Raw genomic sequence first — 17,215 nt, forward strand, 5'->3', positions numbered from 1 at the left:
GGTGCACAAATCAGCAATGAATTTGGCGTACAAGCTCCATTACGACCATCTACAGCAATAAGAATGTTTTGATGGTTGCTACATTAAGACTTGCCGAACAGTGATTTGACCTGGAACCTACTGCGCAATACAAAATTTTACTCTTGTAATAATACGACTACGTAATAGGGTAGGAAAGAGTTCAAGTACCTTGGGTCGACTATCACTGAGACAAATGACATTGGCAGTGAGGTGAAAGCCAGAATAGCAGCAGGTAACACATGCTACTTTGCCGCATTACCTACGCTTAGGAGTTCGCTTCTATCACGAAAATCCAAAATCCTCATTTACAAAACAATTATAAGACCAGTTGTTATGTATGGTGCGTGGACCATGACTGTAAATGAGGAAAGGATCCTTAGCATATGGGAGAGAAAGGTGCTACGTAAAATTCATGGAACAATATATGATCAAGAAGGTTGGCGCATTCATACGAATGCAAAACTACAACACCTTTTTTGAAGAACCTGACATTGTCACTACCATTAAAATAAGGAGACTGCGGTGGTCAGGGCACGTGGTCAGAATAGAGGAAGACAGAGCATGTAAGGGGATTTTTCATGGCAAGGCCGTAGGTAGACGGCGGAAGGCACGCCCCAGAAATAGATGGGTGAATGGAGTTGAAGAAGACATGTAAAAGCTGGGTGTCAGAGGATGGAGACGAAAAGCCATGTATCGAATAGAATGGCGGGATATTATGAAGGAGGCCAAGGCCCTTCAAGGGCTGTAGAGACGAGGAGTAAGTAGTTAGTACGTGAGAGGATAGCAATGGTGGAAGGAAAGATGCTTGGCCTGCCGGGGTGGCCGAGTGGTTCTAGGCGCTACAGTCGGTAGTTCTAACTTCTAGGGGACTGATGACCTCAGAAGTTAAGTCCCATAGTGCTCAGAGCCATTTGAACCATTTTTGAAAGATGCTTAGGAGGAAATTGTGACCTCTAAGACCAGGAGACAGTTCATACAAAAGACGGATGAACCAGAAACCGCACATCTAGAAGGGATCTCGAACGCCGTCAGGAAGAAAAAGGGAGTATGTACTTCTCACATATCCGTGTGGACCAAGGGACTGACTTAGTAGTACAGTTTCCTCGTGAGCAACAAAAGCAAATGTTGTGCGTCCAGTAGTTACATAGGAATTTCGAAAAAGTGGGACACAAGGAAACAGATTTACGAGAGCGTAACTTTCGATTCGAAAACTGCCACTCATTTCCAGGACTGAATTAGATCCAGAACGAAAACATTGGTAGACGAGCGAAGAAGTTCGCAAAGTCTGAGAATGACAAAGATAAAGACCGAATGAAAGGAAAGTGGTCCTAAGTAACGTCTTTCACAGAAGGCCAAAATGGATGACCACCTAAGAGGTGAGATCAGAAATAGGATTGCCGCCGACCTGTGATAATTGGTGCGATCACTGTGGACGTTGGAAGAGCCGCCATGAGCTGTCAGCACGTTGGTACCGAGAGCCGCATTCCAGCTCGATTAGCATCGAGGCTCTATTGTCTTCGGGAAGCGCACTGGAACGCCGGAGGACGGAGGAGACGACGAGAGCAGCAAAACCAGCCCAATAATCGGCCGAGGTCATCGCGGTAGGATTGTAGTCGTCGGTGCACTCGTCCGCTATTGTGCTCTTCCAGCTAACGACGACTGCAAGTTCTCCGTGCGCACTGGCATTATCGTACTGGAGAAACAGTTATCGTCCGCGATCGTGCGCAGATCGTTCGGATGGACGATCACTAGCCATCACTGTTATGTTTCTAAGCAGCCCTGACCCCATACGGACTTGTGGAGCGGCAGCTTGCACGCCTTTCGGTAGCAGCGCCATCTCCATGTCGGCAGCTTTCTGTAGTAGTGAATGGCTATGGATCGATTTAAAGTAGTCGGCATTTGACAGCTAGTGGACTGCCTTAAACCCGCTACCAATACACCAACGGCAGCCTGACTTTTTCGACTATGCTGCGCAAAGCAATGTGCCTACCACAGTTCAGTGAATCGTTGCAGTGGAAGATTAGTTTTAGTTTCGCTTACCTTAAGATCTGCGCTGAAAGTAGTCGAAATTAGGACGTAAGTGCGGTACTGTGGTGATCTATATCGTCTGTGAATTTCAGAGTTTTTACGTGTTTTTTTAGGAGATTTTGATTTGAAGTTTCATACTTACTTATGGATTCTTCCGTTACTTCTTGAACAGGTCCATATTTAAGGTTGAATAACAAGTACACTGCTTTTGTTCTCTGGTTTTTGCTTATTTCGAACTACTTTTTGGCTCATTGGGCCATCCTTAGCAAACAACTGCAAGGGACACTAGTTCTTAGGTAACCAAACATTGTAAGCAAACATACAATCCACTTGCACGGAATGTTGTTCACCCAGACTTTTTTTTTAACGTTTTAAATTATCATTTACGCAATGGACAATAATAAGCACAAAAATTATTAAACTACAACATGTGACAAATTATATGCGTGTAATGCTAAGGTTTGTGAGGTTTTGACATTGGTTGAGAAACTGTCGGACTAAGCTATCTTCATTTGTGTCGTGCACTAGACGAACTATGGAATCCTAACCATATTATCTGTAGTACTGTAATATTGTGTATTTTAATTGCCGTCTTTAATATTGTCCATTGTGTAAAGACGGAGTGCACCAATGTGTTCTTTAAATCTTGTTGTCAAGCTTCTACCAGTTTGTCCAATGTAGAAGCTTGGACATGAGTTGCACGTGAGCTTGTACATACCTGACTTTTGATACTGTTGTATAGTGGTTTTGGTGCTGTGTATGATTTTATTTTGTATTTTGTCGTTGGTGAAGAAACTTATTTTTGTGTTGTATGTCTTGAAGAGGTTGGCAATTTGGTGAGAAATCTTCCCTAGGAAAGGTAGGCTAACAAATGTGGTTTTCTTGTTTGTGGGTGGTTGTTCAGCAGTTGGTTGATTTAGTTTTGTTGTAATGATGTAACTTCCCGGATCCTCCCGAAACCATCTGAAGATCAACCTGAAAAGGTTTGAAAACCGGTTTATGGAATAAAGCATTATTATTCAAAAAAGTGACTGGTTGCAGTTGTGTGTAACTTCTTTACATTCAATATGCAGTCACGGTTCTAAAATATCCATAATGGGTAAGCATAATCTGTTGATACCATGCCAGGTAATTAGAACAATGCGCGAATTTCGGCAATGTAAACTTAAACTAACGAAAACCATCCTTGCAATAAGATTTAACAAAAAGTGTCTCTCAGAAAACGTGGCTCCAAATTATATCAGAATAAAAATAACGAGTCAAAGTATGTCAGCCAATATAGCAAAAGCACGATGTGAAATTATTTGGTTAAAAACTGAAATCAGGTCTCTTTACAAAAAGAAAGATCTGCTCAATTCAAAGCTGTATAATATGCACTTAGAACTTAGCCATAAACATGTTACTCATGTCTTCATGGTCTTCCTAGACTATGTCAATACATATGTAAACAAAGAACGTATTATCATCTCACATAGACACGAGAAAAAGATAAATGCTCTAATTTCAAAGAATGCAGTGAAGTACCCCAGTATCTCTTCTGAAACAGAACATAAGTTTTTTTGATAAAGTGATAAATACTACAGAAATATGCTTCAATAGTAATGAATTAAAGCTGTTAAACAAGGGGCCTTAAGCACAACATTACCCCCTCACTAAATAAAAGCAACATTAAAGACCTCATAGTTAACACAAAAATTGCATGCACAAAAATTGCATGCACGGCAGCTAAACTAAACCACAATGAACAAAATGCTGTAGCTCATAAGGCAAACAACATCTTTATGAGAAGCATTCACCAGAACAAAATGTACAATAAGATGAATACTGAACATAAGACATTATGTGACATAAATAAGAAACTTTCAGTTGAAAATGCCCTCATTGTCAGAGCAGACAAAGGTAACACAGCTGTTGTCATGTATGAATCAGACTACATTAGCAAAACTTGTGAGTTCTTCAGAAAGAATAATATAAAGGAAATAGCATGTGACCCTTCTCCCAAATTCCATCATAAAATTAAAAAGTTACTTAAAAACTGCAATTTCTTGTAGACACCATTAGAAGTAAAGCACTGTATAGTGATGAACCCATCAGCACCAAAACTGAGATCACAGCCTAAGATCCACAAACCAGAATGTCCGATACGTCCCATAGTGAACTCTATCGATAGCCCAAGCTATAAAATCACCAAAAAACTTAATGATATTATCCGCAAGGCATATGTGTTTGAAAATAACTACTCCATTAAAAACAGTTATGAGCTCATCAATAGTATAAAAGATATCCCTATCCCAGTCACAGCCAGATTTGCATCTCTTGACATAGTAAACCTATATACAAACATACCTGTCAAGGAAACAATTAGTTTAATAAGGAATAACTTACTCAAACATGAGACAATGGGTAGAGCTGAAATCTATGAACTCACAGAGATCCTGGAACTTATATTGTCACACAACTACTTCCTGTTCAACAACAAATTTTACGTTCAAGAAGATGGACTGGCAATGGGTAGTAGTCTTGCAGGCTTGCTAGCAGAAGTATATGTCAATAACCTTGAAAATAACTTTTTCAGGTCCCAAGCCGAACTAAAAGATAAGCTGCTTTATTACAAACGCTATGTTGATGACATACTCATTCTGTTCAATGGAGCAACAGAAGAAATAGATAATCTAGCCAAAGAACTGAATAAAATACACAATAAAATCCAATTCACAGTAGAACATGAAACACCAGAAGGCATTAACTATCTTGATCTAACAATCTCAAATAAAAATCAGAAGCATAAATTTCAAATTTTCAGAAAGCTAACAACCACTAGTGCTACCATACACAAATCCTCTTGCCACCCAGACCAACATAAAAAAGCATTCTTCAGAACAATGGTTAATCGTATGCTTAAAATCTCAAAGGACACAAGTGAAAGACAAAAAGAAACAGGAATTATTAAATCAATTGCCTCCACCAATGGGTACAACCCTGCAATAATACATAAACTAATCCATACAGCAAAACTAAATCAACCAACTGCTGAACAACCACCCACAAACAAGAAAACCACATTTGTTAGCCTACCTTTCCTAGGGAAGATTTCTCACCAAATTGCCAACCTCTTCAAGACATACAACATAAAAATAAGTTTCTTCACCAACAACAAAATACAAAATAAAATCATACACAGCACCAAAACCACTATACAACAGTATCAAAAGTCAGGTGTGTACAAGCTCACTTGCAACTCATGTCCAAGCTTCTACATTGGACAATCTGGTAGAAGCTTGACAACAAGATTTAAAGAACACATTGATGCACTCCATCTCAACAACCTGAACAAGTCCAGCTTTGCTTCACATCTTGCACAACACAATCATTCTGCAAACAACATAGAACAGAATCTCCGAATACTACATTTTGCCAACAAGGGCACAATACTTGACCTTCTTGAAGAAATTGAAATATTTATCTACACAAATACAGCACCTGACTACCTACTCAATGATCAAACTGAACTGAGGAACAAATTTTTCCTTCTGAACTTTGAAGATGTACTAGTTCAAAACAACTAACCACCCAACGAACCCTACACTGGCTCCCCAACCCCCCTCCCAATGACCCACCCCCTCCCTCTCCTTACATCCTAACCACACCGGTGTCAGTGTAATATACTACCACAAAATAAGACCTGTACCATATCTCTAAATGTTAAAGCTCTCCATTGCTAACATAAATCAGTACTTTATACATATTAATTCTAGCTGGAACAAACAGAAGCTGCCTCTATCAATATCCCAGGTCACTCTAATGTTAGAATAAAAATAAGTCAACACTTAAAGAATTTTTGTTCATGATTTTTTAAATATTAAATGTACAGCCATACAAACAGCTTTAGTACATTACAATCACTATAACTCTTATACATGTACCTTTAGCTAAAATAAACAGAATCTGCTCTTGATAATACCCCAGATCATGTTAACATAACAACAGAAATAAGCCAACAGTTCATCTGAAGATTTATTATTAATTTAAATACACAGGCCCTAGTCATACAGACAGCTGCATCTCACTGCAGATACAATAACCCTGTATTATGGATCCCTTGGGATTCATGTTAATGCCAAACATGATAACTGCTATTAAAAAAAACTCTCTGTAATATAGAAGTAGAAATAAGATATCAGATCACCTGAAATTTGTTCTTGTAGTAATTTATTTATTTTATTTCGTGCTTTCATGTTATCGCCATTAAAATACTTGCCCTTATATCGACTTTAACACATGTAAACAACAACAAATTACATCTCTGTACAAAGTAGGTTATGTCATATCTTTCTGTCAAGATCTTTGTTACAAGCAACAGTTGTAAAGCGCATGCTGGATGCTGGTAAAGTGTAAACTAATATAGTTCGTGTGAAAGTGTTCTGGACATCAAAAATGGACGCAGACATATCCGAAAAAAGCCGCCTATACTGTCACAAACCAGCACCCAGCATTATGCTACTACCAGTAATGGTGTAACTTCCCGGATCCTCCCGAAACCATCTGAAGATGAACCTGAAAAGGTTTGAAAACCGGTTTATGGAATAAAGCATTATTATTCAAAAAAGTGACTGGTTGCAGTTGTTTATAACTTAATTACATAAAACCAGGAAAGCCTAACAGAAGGACGTGTATGGATATTGGGTCTAATATCAGATAGTATTAATATTGGAGCACAAATTAAGTGTAATAACATTAATATTATCACCATAATTATCATAAAGTCTATAAATTTCACTTTTAATTAACAATACTTGAGCGTAATTAAATGTAGTAATATTATCATGTTAATCGTCTATAAACTGCATGAATTTCAATTCAGATTAACACAACAATACATCTCAGTCGATTCCATTTTAGTTTCATATCCTGTCTCTTACTCTCTCTCTGCTGTTTACTTCCACGTGATTGTTCTTGCTTATCGTCTTCATTAGACTCACTTCCAGATAGATGACATTCTGAAGCAGAATCCGAAATTTTTCGCTCTTAGTTCGTGATTTCTCCAAATCTTTCTGAATTATTCATTTCTAATTTTGTTCCTTAGCGTTGTGGTGCAAGCCAGACTTATTTCACTTTGCCGTAACATGTATCATACAAGCTATTTCAGAGTAGAACTTGTGATGCCATCTGTGATGCAGTTGTGCATGCAAAGACGTAACTCCCCATGTAACTGGGCTAACATTTATGCTTCTACTGGTTCTTGTTTCACTTGTAAGACACTCCCTTGGGGTCAAACCAAAGAACTGATTCGGTGAGAAACACTTTTCTTCGATCCAGGAACTAAACAAGAAATAGTTCATTTTCTCAGTCACTGTGGACGGCTTTATATTATGTTTAAGGTAGGTTGTCAGGCATCTTATGAGAAGTTGTGTACGACGTTTTACATAAGGAAGATGGGAAACAGTAAAAGGGAAAAGAGAAAAACCGACAAAGAAACTGCATTTTGCTCACGACTGTGTTTCCCAAGTATTTTGTTATTCGACTAGCTGTTCCAGCCCACGCGCTGCTGTGGATCACAAGGGGTGGGGGGGAGGGGGGGCACGACGTTTGGAACGCGGATTTACTGCAATCATCGTACACTCGTAGTACTCCATGAGGACAACAAAATGTGTAAGCAGTAGCGCGTACTTCTCAAGCGTTATTGAGAAAATCGCAAGATAATTTCGATCGCCAAATATATACCTGTGGGTGGCCATTTTTACCATGAAGTGCCGACAGCTGAGTGGTTAGTGTTCAAGCCCTGTAATCGCTGGGTCGCTGGATCAAGTCCCGCTCGTCAGTTTTTTTTTTAAATTTCTAACACAGTCATTTTCTTTACTATTTATATAACAATTGAGGTAATGGGGAAAATACGTGTAATCGGATGAACTTTTATTAAATTTACTGTGTTATTAGGCAGTCTACAAATTTTTATTATCACAAATAATATAATATTCATAACTACCGATCGACCAATTTTGAAGATACGGACAAGCATACATTTTCAGTATTACTTTATGCGTTTGGTCGTTTAATTGTAAGTGGTTATGAATATTATATTATTTGTGATAGTAAAAATTTGTAGACTGCCAAATAAGATTGTAAATTTAATAAAAGTTCATCTGATTACACGTATTTTTCCCATTGCATCAATTGTAATATATATAGTAAAGAAAATGGCTGTGTTAGAAATAAAAAATAAAAAAAGCTGACGAGCGGGACTCGATCCAGCAACCCAGTGACTACAGGGCTTGACCGCTAACCACTCGGCTGCCGGCGCTTCATGGTAAAAATGGCCACCCACAGGTATATATTTGACGACCGAAATTATCTTGCGATTTTCTCAATAACGCTTGAGAAGTACGTGCTACTGCTTACACATTTTGTTGTCCTCATGGAGTACTACGAGTGTACGATGATTGCAGTAAATCCGTGTTCCAAACGTCGTGGCCTCCCCTTGTCCGTCTTGTTAAATGGAAAACAAAGGAAAGACAAAACACATGCTTCTAATATGGATGGCAGTAGGATATATGTCGTGATCTGCTTCTCTCCCGTGACTCTGTCCGTCTCCTCCTCAGCCCCTCATTGACCATCTCTTCCTTATTACCCTTCTCTCTATCTGTCATTTCCTCACCACCTTCTCTGTATTGTCTGAGTGTTCATTAGAAAGTTTCGAAATTTTTGGTAATCACGTTTCCCCTATATGCGTATTCGGGTGCAGTGTTGTTGTCAAAATTTCGAAAGCAGTCGGTGAAGAACTTACCGAGATGTAAGATTTTGGACACACAAACATTTACATTTTTATTTGTATAGATGTAAATGTTAGTTCGTACATCTCCGAAAGTTCTTCACCAAATACTTTGAAATTTTGACACAACATTGCGTTTGAATATACATGTGTTTTTATATATCTACTGAACTTATATATATATATATATATATATATATATATATATATATATATATATATATATATATATGGGCTAAAAATATCCTACGAAAAAACTGAGTATATAGAACACAAACATAATACAGAAAAGTTTATGAAAACAAAGTGTGGAAAAATTAAAAGAGTTGATAGATTCAAATATCTGGGGGAGTGGATCCAAGCCAATGGACTAGATAACACAACAAATAAAGAAAGAATAAAAAAGTTGGAATTTGCATATAAATTAACACAAAACTACTACAATAAGAAATCAATATCGATTATAATTCAGTTATTAGGACACAAGCAACATATGGATCAGAGTGCCTAACATTGAATAAGAAAGGCGAATTAAGAGAACTAGAAAAAAGAGAGAGAAAAATATTAAGAAAAATTCTAGGTCCTGAGAAAAACAAGGAAAATAGGTGGATTAAAAGGAGAAATGAAGACCTATACAAAAATACAGAAAAGATCACAGATACAATGAGGAAGAGACGGCTAAAATTTTATGGACATTTAAAAAGAATGGAAGAAACACGGATTACAAAGAAAATTTTTAATTATGTTAGTAAGCTGAAAACCACTGTAGGATGGATAGAAGCAGTAAAGAAAGACGCCAACAAAATAGGTGTTACAGAAGAAATAATACGTGACAGGAATAACTTTAGGCTACTTATAGAAAACGCAAACTATGAAGAAGATGCGCCAAAACCTCGACCCAAGAGAGTGTGGACAGATGAGCAGAGACGAGCAGTTGGCGAGAAAATGAAGAAGTACTGGGAAGAACGGAAGAAAAATAAACACCATAAGTCTTAAGTTGTATGCGGTCCATAGCTGGCCAAATTCATAAATATATATATATATATATATATATAACGGCTGTTCGGAAAGCAAGGTCCGATCGGTTGCGAAATGGAAGCAACAGTGAAAAACAAAAATTTGTTATTCGCAACAGTTACCCACACCTTCCAGCTGTCTCTCTGAATAGTCGCCGCTCTGACTCAGACATTTGTTGTGGCATTGTAAAAACTTTCCAGGACCCTCGTCACAGAATGCAACCGCCCTTACTTTCTGCCAGTTATCTATGCTGGTGTGTCTTTCGTTGTTTGTGCCATAATGTTGTCTTCACAGCCCGTGGTTCATGTGAGCAGAGATGAACATCGGAGGGAGCCAATTAAGGGCTGTATTGTGGGTGATCAAACACTTCCCAACGAAAACTCGGCAGGAGCGTCTTCATTTTCCCTCCAGAATGCGGCTGAAAATTGTCTCTAAGAAAGAAACGCATAGCATTTATGTTATGTGGGCTGCGTAGCTTCAGGCGAAATCTCTCAGCAGATCCACATACTTGGCGGGAGACACTTGTTTTAGGCATTTCTACGTCATCACTTTGCGCTCTGAACTGAAAAGAGCGATGTCAAGCGATCGACAACACACTAAAGATACTGTCCAACACATCTGTGCAAAGTTCCCATCGGATTTTCACAGTGGTTTTCATTTAGTGCCAAATCGGACCTTACTTCCCGAATTCATCTCATACGTTATATATATGGATGGATGGGATACATAGTTAGCAAAAATTTCATATTTTTTGTTCAAAAGCTTATATCTCCCAAAATTCTTATATACCATATGGTGCTCTAGTAGCTGGCCGTGGTGGCTGAGTGGTTCTAGGCGCTAGAGTCTGGAACCGCGCGACCGCTACGGTCGCAGGTTTGAATCCTGCCTCGGGCATGGATGTGTGAGATGTCCTTAGTTAGTTACATTTAAGTAGTTCTAAGTTCTAGGGACTGATGACCTCAAAAGTTAAGTCCCACAGTGCTCAGAGCCATTGGAGCCATTTGGTACTCTAGTAGAGATACGAAAATACATGCGTATTCGAATGCAATCGATGAACAACTTTTGGAGGTATACGATTTTCAACAGACAAACACATACATTTTTATTTATGTAGATGTACACAGATGTAAATTATCCACTTTGAGAATCCCCTGATGTTAGTTTTTCACAGATTTTCTTAAAAACTCGTCACTGTTTCTTTCCTGTTTGTCTCACGAACGTATCTGTACGTTTTAAATTCGTGAATTCTGTTAGTCTTCCTGTATTGATATTCTCCTTATTTTTATGACTTCGTACTTTTCGAGAGAACAAAATTGTGATGTAGAAATAACGGTTTGCGTGCCCTCTAATGCGACTGCTGTTATATCGTTATTAGGACGGAATTCTAGTACAGGAGGATATTAAATGTGGCCACTCGTAGCGGCTGTGTGCCGTTCCTCAGCGAATAATTTCTCTAATTTTGCGCAGACAAGACTGTAATGAGCAGCATTAAATTTTATCCGAGGGAACGCAGAAATTTAATTCGGCGCTTTTCTTCTGTACGACGAGGCTGCGGAAATACGAGATGTTAATGGCGCGTGGAAATGTCTCCAGTTGCATTAGACGTACAAGTGGTGAAACCCGAGCCGCCGCCAGCATTCTGGGCCGGCATATTGCTGTGCAAAGGAATACGTAAACGGTGCACCCAGCTATGTTTTATTAGCTTAACAACGTTTATTTTTATTTGTCTATTTTTAGACGTGAGAAGCCTGTAACAGAATATGTTGTTGTTTAATAAGAGCGTCAATTTCGCAGCTTGTATTGCTCGGGAAAGCTAACCGTATACCCGACAGTGGCGGAAACTAACTTTGTCATTGTGAGTAGGTTCAGCCACGCTCCAGTTACAGTAATGCGCTATGTTACCTAACAGTACAAACTTATTGATAAGAAAAATTAAAATTATTGGCGATAAAAAAGAGAAAGAAGTGAGAGTACAGACAGAAAATATGTTGGAATGTGCGAACGAAATTTTGGAGCTGAGAAAGTCAGCAGTGTGCAAATTACTACGGGGGCGACACGATGCTGAGATAAGTTGAACTGAATTACCACAAAGAAAAAGCAACAGATCGCTCTCAGTAAATATCCCGTTTATGATATGGATAAATGAGTTATTGGCAGCCGTTTCTCCGGTATTATGAACAATAAAACTTTGCGAGACGTTAACAGCTTTATGCCGAACGGAAAAAAATGGTTGGTTGGTTGGTTTGGGGAAGGAGACCAGACAGCGTGGTCATCGGTCTCATCGGATTAGGGAAGGATTGGGAAGGAAGTCGGCCGTGCCCTTTCAGAGGAACCATCCCGGCATTTGCCTGGAGTGATTTAGGGAAATCACGGAAAACCTAAATCAGGATGGCCGGACGCGGGATTGAACCGTCGTCCTCCCGAATGCGAGTCCAGTGTCTAACCACTGCGCCACCCTGCTCGGTGAAAAAAATGGTTCAATTGGCTCTGACCATTAGGAGACTTAACTGCTGAGGTCATCAGTACCCTAGACTTTAGAACTACTTTAACGTAACTAACCTAAGGACATCACACACATCCGTGCCCGAGGCAGGATTCGAACCCGCGAGCGTAGCAGCAGCGTGGTTCCGGACCGAAGCGCGTAGAACCGCTCGCCCACAGCGGCCGGCTGCCGTAAGGAACTGTACCTCAAAGCTAGTAATTCAAATTAGACAAGGGGAGAGCATGAGCTCGGGGATGAGAAACGGAGTGAATGATGATATGGTTGAAAGTGTCCGCTATCTCACTACAAAAATCGTGAGCTGTATGAACCCAGCGCACTATTGCTCCATACTCCACGTTAGCGATGTAGTCAACGGCGAACTAAGCCCATCGGAGGGGAAACTGAATGAGGCCCGCGGTCTGCTTATAACTGGATGTATTTGTAATGTACATCATGTAAAATATTGTTTAATATAGATTTAATGGTTGAAAAGAAACAAGTATTTATAATACACTGACATGACGAAAGTCGTGCGATAACTCTTAGTAATCGTGTAGGACCTCCTTTTGCCTGGTTTAGTGCAGAAATTCGACGTGGCATGAACTCATGTCGCTGGAAGTCCCCTGCGGAAATACTGAGCCATGCTGCCTATATATCCATCGATAACTGCGAAAGCGTTGCCGGTGAAGGATTTTGTCCACGAAATGGCCTTTCGATTATGTCCCATGAATGTTCAACGGGATTCACGGTGGGTGATCTGGGTGGCCGAATCGTTCACTCGAACGGCCATAATGTCCTTGAAACCAATTGCGAACACATGTGGCCGTGTGACATGGCTCATCGTCAGTGGGAACGGGAAGTCCTGAATGGCCTCAGAGTATCCGCATATAACCATTTCCAGTCAGTTATCGGTTCAGTTGGACCAGAGACCCAGGTAGTACTGCACAGCACCTCTATGGCCTATCCATCTTCCATCGGCACAGTTACCGGTGAGTTGCACCTTCAGAAGCTTCAGAAACTTCAGACATCCATTTTACCTGGCATCCGAGACTCGTGTGGAGGCGGAAGAGTTTACTTTCAACAAGATGGTGCCCCAGCCCACTACCAAAATCGTGTTAGGGCGTATCTCGACGAAAATCTACCAGGAAGATGGATAGGTCGTAGAGGTGCTGTGGAGTAGCCACCACGTTCCCCCAGACCTAACTCCTCTGGACATTTTACCTGTGGTGAACACTAAAGGATGTCGATTATCGACAAAAGCCACGCACAATGGGTGATCTTCGAGAATCCATCGTACATTCATGTGTAAATATCCAACTGATCACGTTGCAGTCAGTAGTTCGTGCTGCAGTTCGGCGGCGTCGGTTGTGTGTGGATGGTAATGGTGACCATTTCGAACACCTACAGAGACATCTTTAAGTTGGCCTTTAGGCTACACTTTCAGCAAAAATGAGACAACTCCGTCAATTAGTTTGCAGGTTATGGACTATTAAACAGTGGATACATTATAAATGATGACTAACTGAAACCCTCGCCAAAGCGTGCGTGAGTAATGAGTGAATGGGCAAATGTCTGTAAGGTACATTACATATATAGAATTGTGGACAGTTTGGAATGTGAGTCTCACGGGAAGCGTGCAAAGGATAAGTCCCTGCAGTCGCGCTATTCACCTGTGTCCTCGGTGGCTCAGATGGATAGAGCGTCTGCCATGTAAGCAGGAGATCCCGGGTTCGAGTCCCGGTCGGGGCACACATTTTCAGCTGTCCACAGCGAGGTATATCAATTAACACCTGTCGGCAGCTGAGGGTTTCAGTTAGTCATCATTTATTCCAGGGAAAAGCTGCACGGTCATCAACAGTATTCTGTTCTTTCGAGAACAGTTACTGTCTTCATATATATACGAGGTGTGGCTAGAAAAAAACCGGACTAGTACTGGTGAAACAATAAAACGAATGCAATAAGGCTGAAAGTCGCGTGGCCTGTCACGTGACTCTCGCTCCGCCTACTGCTCGAGTTTCATCTGCCTCCTGCACTCAGTCTGCCCATGGCGTCTGTTTTAAGTAGTTGACGTTTTGTCTGTGCGTCGGAAAATGTTGAGTGTACAGAAAGAACAGCGTGTTAACATCAAATTTTGTTTCAAACTAGGAAAATCTGCAAGTGAAACGTTTTTAATGTTACAACAAGTGTACGGCGATGATTGTTTATCGCGAACACAAGTGTTTGAGTGGTTTAAACGATTTAAAGATGGCCGCGAAGACACCAGTGATGACACTCGCACTGGCAGACCATTGTCAGCAAAAACTGCTGCAAACATTGAAAAAATCGGTAAACTTGTTCGACAAGATCGCCGTTTAGCAATCAGAGCAGTGTCTGAGTTAACAGGAGTTGACAGGGAAAGTGTTAGGCAGATTCTTCATGAAAGTTTCAACATGAACAAAGTGTGTTCAAAAATGGTTCCAAAGTGTCTCACAATTGAACAGAAGGAACGCCGAAGAATGATTTGTTCTCACATCCTGGAAAACATTGAAAGTGATCCCACCTTCTTACAAAATGTTATTACTTGCGATGAATCGTGGTTTTTTACTTACGATCCCGAAACTAAACGCCAATCGATGCATTGGAAAACTCCTGGTTCTCCAAGACAAAAAAAAGCACGAATGTCAAAATCGAAATTCAAGGCAATGATGATTGTTTTTTTTTGACATCAAAGGGATTGTGCACATTGATTGGGTACCAGAGGGACAAACAGTGAATCAGCATTACTACATTAGCGTCCTGGCTACCCTACGTGAGCGAGTACGGAGAAAACGGAACGATTTGTGGAGAAAAAAGTCATGGATCCTTCACCAAGACAATGCCCCAGCTCACAGTGCGTTGTCAGTGAAGACGTTTTTGGCAAAACACAACATTCCCATCTTAGATCGTCCACCCTACTCATCTGATTTGGCCCCCTGTGACTTTTTTCTTTTCCCTGAAGTCAAGTCAGCTTTGAAAGGAACTAGATTTGAGACTGTGGAAGAAGTAAAAGAGAAAGCGACAGAAGTAATGTATGGACTTACCGAAAATGATCTGCAGCATTGCTATGAACACTGGAAAATTCGTATGGAGCGGTGTAGAGACCGAGGAGGAGAGTACATTGAAGGAGATAACATGAAATTGTAAATAATTGTAAATAAATGTTTTTTCCAGCATCAGTCCGGTTTTTTTCTAGCCGCACCTCGTGTAGTGGATACATTTTTTTGGACCCAGCTGTATTTGCGCTAATTCTTTTATTTCATATTTTAATGTACGTTGTTATTTGTTTAAGGTTCAGTATTTTGCTCTAAACTGGATCTGTTACTCCGCCCGGCATTTATTTTTTTGCACAAAGCCAAGACGGGTACTGGGAATTCTCGGTCCTAAGGGCCCATGTCCTTTCTCGCCTTAGCAAGCCGAGTGCCGGCCGTGGTCCTTTTATTAACGCATCGTGCCGGGCGCCACGCGCTCCCGCACGTATCCCCGCGGCCATGCGTCTTGGCGGCGCTCGCGGGCGTATTATTCCGGGAGGCGCCTCCTTATTCTTCTTCTGCGACGCGGAGATTGGTGTCGCGGCCCGGCGCCGCCAGACGGGATTTTATGGGCGGCTGGCGGTGCGAGATTGTCTCTATATTTCACGAAGGCATCGCAGCTCGCGGCTGGTCGCGGTGTCCGCAGTGACGTCACACGACCGCCCGCCTGCTCCTGGCCGTCAGCATTTACTCGCACGCCGCGTCCGCGCGGACTACCTGTGGACGGCGTTCAATCCTGAGGCGCGCCAGACTGGCCTCGGCGAGCGTTCCTGCCCTCTGCCGCCGCTGATTTCTTCCATTTATTCATGAAATACTGCGCCGTGGTCGGTGGCTGTATGCATGAAGGGGAGGGGACAAAATAAGACTTTACACACAGATTTAGGTTGCACGCTACTGAATCACGGCAGCATTACTATGTGGCTTGGCATTTTGTGACTGCACCACGCGAAAATGGTTGGGAAGGGAATGTGGGCTATTTACTTAATTTGTGAGCGGTGCAGGCGCGGTTGGGTGGGGCGGTGGGGGGGGGGGGGGGGGAAGCGGCGGCTCAAGGCAACCTCCATCACCCCGTCGCACCAAACAACATTTTACTAAAGGCGTTTAAATTTTTACTTTTATTTATTTTTTTTTTTTATTGTTCCGTGGGACCAAATTAAGGAGAAGTCTCCATGGTCATGGAACGAGTCAATATATGAAATTATAACACGATAATAGAAACAGATAAAATGAAATACAAGAAACGTATTCAGGCGACAATTCGTAAGTTTAAATAAAGCAAAACAAAAATGTAACACTGGAATTTGCGTAATTTTTCAGCTCTTCCAGGAGCTCCTCGACAGAATAGAAGGAGTGAGCCATGAGGAAACTCTTCAGTTTAGACTTAAAAGCGTTTGGGCTACTGCTAAGATTTTTGAGTTCTTGTGGTGGCTTATTGAAAATGGATGCAGCAGAATAGTGCACTCCTTTCTGCACAAGAGTCAAGGAAGTGCATTCCACATGCAGATTTGATTTCTGCCTAGTAGTAACTGAGTGAAAGCTGCTAACTCTTGGGAATAAGCTAATATTGCTAACAACAAACGACATTAAAGAAAATATATACTGTGAGGGCAATGTCAGAATTCCCAGACTATTGAATAGGGGTCGACAAGAGGTTCTCGAACTTACACCACATATAGCTCGAACAGCCCGTTTTTGAGCCAAAAATACCCTTTTTGAATTTTCAAATTTTAAGCTAAGTTTCGGTGACTACAGTATCGTGAGAACTAGCAGCCCAAAAAGACAATAAATTATAAAAAAAAAGTGCAAGGCAACTAATCAGTAGCTTTTCGTAGAAAATATTTTAGCCAGGATGAC

The 17,215-nt window shown here is 40.9% G+C and overlaps 1 non-coding gene across 1 annotated transcript; it reads left to right on the forward strand.

Annotated features, from left to right (window-relative positions):
• Positions 1-13,989: 13,989 nt before the first annotated feature.
• Trnat-ugu (transfer RNA threonine (anticodon UGU)) lies at positions 13,990-14,063 on the forward strand. Its single transcript has one exon. It is a non-coding gene; the product is annotated as a tRNA-Thr (tRNA).
• Positions 14,064-17,215: the final 3,152 nt, after the last annotated feature.

The sequence above is a fragment of the Schistocerca cancellata genome, chromosome 6 (genome assembly GCF_023864275.1).
Source record: "Schistocerca cancellata isolate TAMUIC-IGC-003103 chromosome 6, iqSchCanc2.1, whole genome shotgun sequence".
NCBI classification, from domain to species: Eukaryota; Metazoa; Arthropoda; class Insecta; order Orthoptera; family Acrididae; genus Schistocerca; species Schistocerca cancellata.